Raw genomic sequence first — 9,824 nt, forward strand, 5'->3', positions numbered from 1 at the left:
CTGGCTCTAGGCTTTGCTTGTTCTTCTTTTTTCTAGCCCCTCTAGATGGAAGGTTAAGTTGCCTATTTGGGATTTTTCTTGCTTCATGAGGAAGGCCCCTATTGCTATATACTTCCCTCTTAGGACCACCTATGCTTCATCCCAAAGGTTTTGGCTGTCATGATTTCCTTTTCTTTTGTTTCCCCCATAGTTGTCAATTACTTCTTTGATTTCTTGGTTAACTCATCTTTCTTCACTAGTGGGTTCCTTATCCTCCATGTATATGTGGTCTTTCCAATTCTTTGTCTTCTGATTGACTTCAAGGTTCATAGCATTGTGGTCTGAAGATGTGCATGGCCTGAGCTCAGTCTTCTTCGTAGCTGCTGAGGCCTGTTTTGCGTCCTAGCATGTGATCTATTCTGAAGACTGTTTTCTATGTGCACTCTAAAAGAATGTGTATTTTGCTGTTTAGGATGAGATGCTCTGAAAATTCCTGCTTAAAACCATCTGCTCTGTGGGGTCATTCAGCCATTGTCTCTTTGAAGATTTTCTATCTGTTAAGTTGCCATTAAGTGGGGTGTTAAAGTCGCCTGCTGTTATAATATTATCAGTAGTTCTTTTATGGTTGTTATTAACCGGTTTATTTATTTGGTTGGTAAATAAATACATATTTATTACTGTTAGATCCTTTAGTTGGACGGTCCCTTTTTTATTATTAGGCAGTGTCCTTCATTGTCTCTTGTTACAGTCTTTGTTTTAAAGCTTATTTTGTCAGATACAAGTGTTGCTGCTCCATTTCCTTGAGAGAGGTTTCTCCACCCTCTCCCTTTAAATATGCAGGTATCTTCAGATCTGAAATCAGTTCCTTGTGGTAGCATAGATGGGTCTAAAATAGTTTCTTATTCATTCTGATACGCCGTGTCTTTCAACTGAAGCACTTCGTCCACTGCCATCCAGAGTAATTATTTATGGATGTGGGTTTAGTGCCATTTATTCCTTATTTTGTCATTCTGTCTGGATATTTTTCTCTCAACTGATCTGTAGTCTCTCCTCTCTAGTCTTTGTTGCTTTTTGGTCTCTCCATTCCATCCAAAGAGTCCCTTATGAGATCTCTTGTAGAGCTGGTGAAATGGTTACAAACTCCTTTAGTTTCTGTTTGTCTGGGAAACTATGTCTCCTATTCTGAATGACAGCCTTGCTGGTAGGACATTCTTGGCTGAAGTGTTTTGCCATTCTGCACCTTGAATATCTCATACCACTGTCTCCTGGTCTGCCAAGTTTCTGTGGACAGATCTACTTACTGCTAGTCTGATGGGTCTTCCCTTATCAGTTAGGGAATTCTTTTATCTTACAGCTTTTATCACTATATTTCACAAAATTAATCACAATTGGCTTGGTGTTGGCCTCCTTTTGTTCATTTTGATGGCAGTTCTCTGTGTGTCTTGGATCTGGAAGTCTGTTTCCTTCCCTATATTAGAGACATGTACAACTACGGTTTCCCCAAATAAATTTTTCTGCTTGCTTTTCTCTTCTTCAGGGATGCCTGTAATCTGGATTTGATGGACTCATTGAGTTCCCTAAGTCTATTCTCTTGTTGAAGAATTCTTTCTGTATTTTGTTCAGCTTCATTATTCCCTGTGGAGTCGTGTGTGTGTGTGTTTCTTTCTTCTCTGGCTCTGTTCTTATGCTTCCTCAGCATTCTGTTCATTGCATTGTCTGTTTGGATTCTTGTTTATTGCATTTTTAATTTCTGACTGCTTGTTTTTTTTAACTCTTCTGTCTCTGTGGTAAGCAATCTTCTATTGCTCTCTGAAGGCCAGAGAGTATTCTTAGGCTATTGTTTTATATTCTCCACCAGACATATTACTCATAACCTTATCTGATTCTTTTGTTGTTTTTTTCCTCCTGAGAGTTATATCCTATGAAGAAGAGGTCATGTATTATCCAGTACCTTTTGGTCCAGGGAGTGTCTGTGGCTTGTGTTGTGTGTACTCTACTGCTGTGTTTTGGCTGCTCTGTCCTTCAGACTGGTCATCTGCAAAGGGTTCTCTTAACCTGCAGTGGGCAGTGTTTGGTTCTTGGCCTGAAAGTGCTGAGATTTAACTGGGTGTGCTCCAGTCTGCTTGTGAAGTGAGACCTGGTGCTTGGTATAAGCAGGTTAGGCAACCAGGGTGGGTGCTGTGCTGCTCCCCACAAGTGGCTCCATGTTTATGCTGAAGGACAGTGGAGGGAGATGACACCTGCCAGTGCCTTTGTTCCTGGAGAGGTATCTCCATGAATGTTGTCTCGTAGGGTCATTCTCTGACAAGAGTGGATAATCTCCCTGTTGCATGCCTCCATGTGTCCTTAGGGTGGCTGTTTCAATGCTGTCAGTACCCAGGTTGTTTGGCTACCTTCTCTGGAGGAACAGCACAAAGCCTTTGGGGCTCTATCACAGCCAAAACTAGTTCACTTTTAACACTCTAGGCTTTAAGCCCTGCTGCTTGCAAGAATTCAAGAAATTCAGCCCATCTTGTTCTCTTAGCCATTGGCTTTGGGGAAGTGTTCTCCTTGTATGTTCTCTGTGTGCTTCTGCATTTCTCACCCTTCTCCATGGCCATGGGTCCCTGCCCTCCACAGCACCTGCAATCTCTCTTCCCTCAGCCATGTCTCTGCACTTCCCATGTTCCTTAATCTGGCTTCTTCACTCCATGCAGTTCTGGAGTTTGTTCTGTCAGTCTTCAAGTTGGTTTCTGGGGCATTAAGAATGATTTTATGGTTATCTCCTTCTGTTCATAGAATTAGGTGAGCCTGGGGTTCTCCTACTCTGTTGCCATCTTCCTCTCTGCCACATGGAAGATTTTTGATTACTGCATCAATCTTATTCGTTATTGGTCATATTTTCTGTTTTCCCCTGAGTCAGTCTTGTTAATTGTGTGTTTCCAGGACTCATCCATTTGTTCTGGGTTATCTGATTTGCTTATACATAATTGAGTATAGTAGTCTCTTATGATCCTATTTCTGTGGTATCAGTTGAAATGTTTCCTCACTCATTTCTGACTGTTTTTGGTTGCATATTCTTTCTTTTCCCTAAGTAAGTTGAAAGTCCTCATATTCAAAAGTGAATTCTTTGTTTTGTTGATCGTTTTGGTTGGATTTTCCTAGTCTCTTTTTCACTTATTTTTGTCCTCTGATCTTTGTTATTCCTCTCTTTCTGGTAATTTTGCCTTAGTTGTTCCTCTTATTCTAGTTCCTTGAAGTGTAATGTTAGATTGTTTATGTTAGTAGTTTCACATATTTATGCATTTATCTCTCTAAAGTACTCATTTACAACAACCTTTGCATCCTCCCTTATGCCTTGGTGTGTTTTCCATGTTCATTTGTTTCATAGCTTTTGTTTTCCTTTTGATTTCTTCCTGAACCATTAGCTCTTCATGAGCATATTAAAAAATTCCATTTATTTATAGGCTTTCCAGTTTCCCTTTTGTTCTTGATTTCTGTTTTCATGGCACTGTAGTTAGACAAGCTGTATTTGTAGCATCGGAAACTCCTTAAATTTGGTAAGACTTGCTTTGTGTCCTGTCATCTGATCTGTTCTGCTGAAAGTTCCATGAGCGCTTGAGATGATCATATTCTGCTGCTCTGTGAATGAATTACCTGTATATGTCTACTTCTTACAGACACTAAGTCTCTTTTGTTTAACACCATTCAAGTCCCACATTCCCTTGCTGATTATCTGTTTAAATACCTTTGCATTCCTGAGTGTGGACTATTCAAGTCCCTTGCTTGCCTTTCAGATCTGTTAGTATTTGCCTAATATATTTAGTTCCTCCAGTATTGGGTGCATATGTGATTACCATGGTTATGCCTTCTTGACAAGTTAACTTTCTTATCATTATGTAATGATCTTCCTTGTCACATCTTACAGTTTTTGGCTTAAAGGGTCTATTTTGTCTGGCATAAGCGTGTCTGTACCTGCTCTCTTTTGGTTTCCATTTGTATGGAATATGTTTTCAATTCTTTCACCTTGAGCCTCTGATGTGCTTAAAACTGAAGAGTCTTTTGTTAGCAGCCTGTCCATAATGCATTCAGTCGTTTGGTACGTTTCATTGGGTAATTCAGTGCAAATATATTAATTATGGATACATAATGATTTAATGATGCCATTTATTGGTTTGGTGTGTTTTGTAGTTTCCTGTTTTTGTTGTTGTTTGTTTGGTTTTTGGTTTTTGGGGTTTTTTTGGATACTTTTGGTGTGTGTGGTTTCTGTTAGTTTTCTCTTTAATTGGTGATTTTTTGTGGTGGTATATCATCATGATTTGTTATATGAATCTGTAAGAATTTGCTTTGCAGTTACCATGAGACTTGCATAAAAACATGTTATAGCTATAATAGCCTATACTGACAACAGTCTATACCGCACAGCATGAGAGATGCCTGGGTAGCTCAGCGGAACACCACATAGCGTGTATGTAATGTGTTCTATGACATACATAAATTATGCCCTTTCCCCCTTTTCTGCATTTAGTGTTATATCTTGCCATATTCTGAACTGTGCATTTGTTAACATACTATACTAGCTTTAGTTATTTTTTATAGCGTTATGCTTTCTTTTACTATATTTAAGTAGGCAATACACCTCTTATACAGTATTGGAGTTTTTCAATTTGATGATGTATTTGCCTATACCAATGTCATATATTTTTCTAAGTTTTCATTACTATTAATGTCCTTTGATTTCAGCTTGAAGAACTTTCCAATTCTTGTGAGACAGGCATAGTGATGATGAGTTCTCCTACTTCTATATGGGAAAATGTTTCTCCTTTATTTCTCTTTTTTTAGATTTTTTTATTTATGCATGAGACACACACACAGAGACAGAGTGAGAGAGAGAGAGAGAGAGAGAGAGAGAGAGAGAGAGAAAGGGATAGAGACAGAGAGGCAGAGGGGAGGCAGCCTCCATGCAGGGAGCCTGACATTGGACTCAATCCTGGGTCTCCATGATCCCACCATGGGCCGAATGTGGCAACAAATCTCTGAGCCACTGCAGCTCCCTTCTCCTTTATTTCTAATGGATAATTTCACTAAATGGAGTATTTACGGTTGGCAATATTTTTTTTTAACCCCTTGGACTGTATCATCCCACGTTCTCCTGGTTTGTAAGGTTTGTAGTGAGAAATCTTCTGGTCAATTATCCAATTGGTTTCTTTGTATATTATGATCTCCTTTTCTCTTGATGCCTTTAGGATCTCTTTTGGTCTTTGATTCTTCAGTTTTATCACGGAGTGTTGGAGAAGATCATTTGAACTCATATTAGAATTGATTGAACTCATATTTGATCATTGAACTAGATCTTTGAATATAGATCATTGAACTCATATTTGAACTCATCTTACTCATATTAGAGGAATTATAGAGTGGGGGGCATTGAGTTTTATTCTAAGAAGGATGTCAGCGATTTTGATAGTTTTGACTCCATATTTCTTATAAATTTATTTTTTATTCGTGTTCAATTTGTCAGCATATAGAATAACACCCAGTGCTCATCCGTCAAGTGCCCACCTCAGTGCCCATCCCCAGTCACCCACACCCCCCGCTCTCCTCTCCTTCCACCACACCTAGTTTGTTTCCCAGAGTCAGCAGTCTTTCATGTTCCATCTCCCTTTCTGATATTTCTCACTCATTTTTCTCCTTTCCCCTTTATTCCCTTACTCAGCCATTAGAAATGACAAACACCCCCCATTTGCTTGAACTGAAGGAACTGGAGGTTATTATGCTGAGTGAAATAAGTGAATCGCAGAAAGACAAACATTATATGGTCTCATTCATTTAGGGAATATAGACTCCATATTTCTCTTATGAAAATCCCCCAATAATGTTATAATGTTGCTGAAGATGGCCAAACACAAAGTGAAAGGGATCATTGGGAGCCAGCTGGTGACTTCTCCTGATTTTTCAGGATTAACCCTCATGCCTGAACTTTGTCAAACAGCATGAGTAGCTTGGTTCCCTTCATCTTCCCCTTTTTGTTTTTGGCCTTCAATTGTAAAGTCTTCAATTCCCAACGTAACTGCTTAACTCCCCAGCTCAAGTGCTTGGCAATGACTGGGAAAGAAACAAGAAGGAGATAATAATTAAAATTGATAAACCTAAATTGATAAAAGAGAGGAACTGAGCAGTAGTTGAGGTATACTTTTGCAAAGTGGGGAGAAAGAATTGGCAACCTTTGAGGCATTTAAGGAGGGAACATGGACTAGAATATTATCTTTAGTCTCTCTCTGTAATGAATCTACATCAAAAGAAACATTACTATTATTCCATACACCTGGAAGGTGATACTTAACATTATCCCATGGGACAAAGGGACAAAGGTGGAGTTCTAGAGATAAGGAGTCACACAAATTAATTTATATTGGACATGACATCTAGTAGTTAATGGAGTTTTTAAATTTTGGATTTGATTTCCTACATAGAAGACTCTTTCTTCAAGGGTGTTTAATTGGACCTCTAGTTTTTTGTTATCAATCTGTTCTTGAAGATAAAGTGCAGTGGAAATGTTCTGAGTTAACTTACGCACATGATTAGCGGTATGTATTTCCTGAACCAGCGCAGTAGTAGAAATAGGGAAAGAGCTAACTATTCCAATAAGAGCAGTAATGCCTAAGATCAAGGCTGCCACAAATCATTTAGGTCATCATAAGGCCTGATATACAAGTTGAATAGCATATATGTCTGAATCATCAGGCATCATCACACCATTGTTCCTTAAGAGATACTGTCAAAATCACATAAGGAGGCTGACAGACAATAAGAAACACAGTAGGACCAATAACAGGGTCAATCCAATTAGCATACATTCAGAGCAAGCAATAGGATAAGTCTCATTATATCGATTAATATCTAAGTGACCTTGGTGTTGTATAAGTAAGGCATACGGTGGCCCTACACAGGCTGTAACAATCTCTAAATGATTGGCTTGACCAGGTCTTTTAAGAAATATCATACCTGTGGTGGCTAACAAGCTGTATAATGGGTATGGTATGCTTGAGTACCATTATTGGATCTTACAAAGAATGTAGGACTAACCCATGCTAATGCAAACCATTTACTAACCTTTTCTGATGTGGAGATTAGAGTACCAGACCTATTGAATCGTTTAGTATTATTTCATAAGTAATTTCTATCATCATAACCTGGGCTTGGTGCTAAGAAATCAAACATGGAAACATCTGATCCTTTAGGACACCAATGGGAGGAGAACCCCAAGGAGAGGGGTGGAGTAGAGGAGTTTCAGGGATGTAGGCCCAATATTAAGAAGCAGAAACTCATATCACTGGACAGGAGATCATTGCAAGCATAGCCACATACAGAATCTCCAGGGTTACAGAGGCAATTTGACCTTCTATGATCTCTTGTGCTTGATCGGAGAGTTGTTTTAATTGACCCCAGGTGAAAGGAAACAGGCACTCAGATCCAGGAAATAGAGAAATCCCCCCCCCCCAAAGTCAATAAAAACCTCTCAACACCTGGACATTTAATAGTGAAGCTTGCAAATGCCAAAGATAGAGACAAGATCCTTAAAATAACAAGAGACACTTAATCTCTAAATTTTATGAGAAGAAATATTAGATTAATAGCAGACTTCTCCACAGAGACCTGGCAGGCCAGAAAGGACTGGCAGGATATATTCAGGGTCCTAAATGAGAAGAACCTGCAGCCAAGAATACTTTATCCAGCAAGACTTTCATTCAGAATAGAAGGAGAGATAAAGGGCCTCCAAGATAGGCAGAAACTGAAAGAATATGTGACCACCAAACCAGTTCTCCAAGAAAGTTAAAGGGGGACTCTGTGAAAGAAAGAGGAGGTCCAGTGGAAAAATCCACAAAGACAGGGACTGCATAGGAATCATGATGACACTAAATTCATATCTTTCAATAGTATCTCTGAATGAGATTTGGCTTAATCACCCCATCAAAAGGTACAGGGTTTCAGACTGGATAAAAAAGCAGGACCCATTTGCTGTCTACAAGAGACTCCTTTGAGACATAAGGACACCTACAGCCTGAAAATAAAAGGTTGGAGAACGATGTCCCATTCAAATTGTCCTCAAAAGAAAGCAGGGGTAGCTATCCTAATATCAGATGAACTAAAGTTTATACCAAAGTCTGTAGTGAGAGATGAAGAGGGACACTATATCATACTTAAAGAACTTATCCAACAATAGGACTTAACAACCATCAATATTTATGCTCCAAATGTGAGAGCTGCCAAGTATATCAATTAATAACCCAAAGGTAAGACATATTTAGATAATATTACACTTATACTTGGTGACTTCAATATAGCGCTTTCAACAATCGACAAGTTTTCTAAGCACAGCATCTCCAAAGCAACAAGAGCTTTAAATAATGGAGTTTAACTGGACCAGATGGAGTTCACAGATATTTACAGAACTTTACCTCCAAATGCAAACAAACACACATTCTTCTCAAGGGCACATGGAACTTTCTTCAGAATAGACCACATACTGCATCACAAATCAGGTCTTAAATGATACCAGAAGATTTGGATTGACCCCTGCATATTTGCAGACCATAATGCTTTGAAATTAGAACTAAATCACAACAAGAAGTTTGGAAGGACTTCAAACACGTGAAGGTTAAGGACCATCCTGCTAAAAGATGAAACGGTCAACCAGGAAATGAGAGAAGAATTAAAAGATTCATGGAAACTAATGAGAATGAAGACAAAACTGTTCAAAATCTTTGAGATACAGCAAAAGCAGTCCTGAGGGGGAAATACATCGCAATACAAGCATCCATTCAAAAACTGGAAAGAACTCAAATACAAAAGCTAACCTGACACATAAAGGAGCTCGAGAAAAAACAGCAGATGGACCCCACACCCAGCAGAAGAGAGTTAATTAAAATTCGAGGAAAACTCAATGAAATCGAGACCAGAAGAACTGTGGAACAGATCAACAGAACCAGGAGTTAGTTCTTTGAAAGAATTAATAAGATAGATAAACCATTAGCCAGCCTTATTAACAAGAAGAGAGAGAAGACTCAAATTAATAAAATCATGAATGAGAAAGGAGAGATCACTACCAACACCAAGGAAATACAAACGATTTTAAAAACATATTATGAACAGCTATACGCCAATAAATTAGGCAATCTAGATGAAATGGACACATTCCTGGAAAGCCACAAACTACCAAAACTACAACAGGAAGAAATAGAAAACCTGAACAGGCCAATAACCTGGGAGAAAATTGAAGCAGGCATCAAAAACCTCCCAAGACACAAGAGTCCAGGGCCAGATGGCTTCCCAGGGGAATTCTATCAAACGTTTAAAGAAGAAATCATACCTATTCTACTAAAGCTGTTTGGAAAGATAGAAAGAGATGGAGTACTTCCAAATTCGTTCTATGAGGCCAGCATTACCTTAATTCCAAAACCAGACAAAGACCCCACCATACAGGAGAATTACAGACCAATATCCCTGATGCACATGGATGCAAAAATTCTCAACAAGATACTAGCCAATAGGATCCAACAACCCATTAAGAAAATTATTCACCATGACCAAGTAGGATTTATCCCCGGAACACAAGGCTGGTTCAACACTAGTACAACAATCAATGTGATTCATCATATCAGCAAGAGAAAAACCGAGAACCATATGATCCTCTCATTAGATGCAGAAAAGCATTTGATAAAATACAGCATCTATTCCTGATGAAAACTCTTCAGAGTGCAGGGATAGAGGGAACATTCCTCAATATCTTAAAAGCCATCTACAAAAATCCCACAGCAAATATCATTCTCAATGGGGAAGTACTGGGAGCCTTTCCCCTAAGATCA

Source organism: Canis aureus, chromosome Y (assembly GCF_053574225.1).
Source record: "Canis aureus isolate CA01 chromosome Y, VMU_Caureus_v.1.0, whole genome shotgun sequence".
In the NCBI taxonomy this organism is placed as follows: domain Eukaryota; kingdom Metazoa; phylum Chordata; class Mammalia; order Carnivora; family Canidae; genus Canis; species Canis aureus.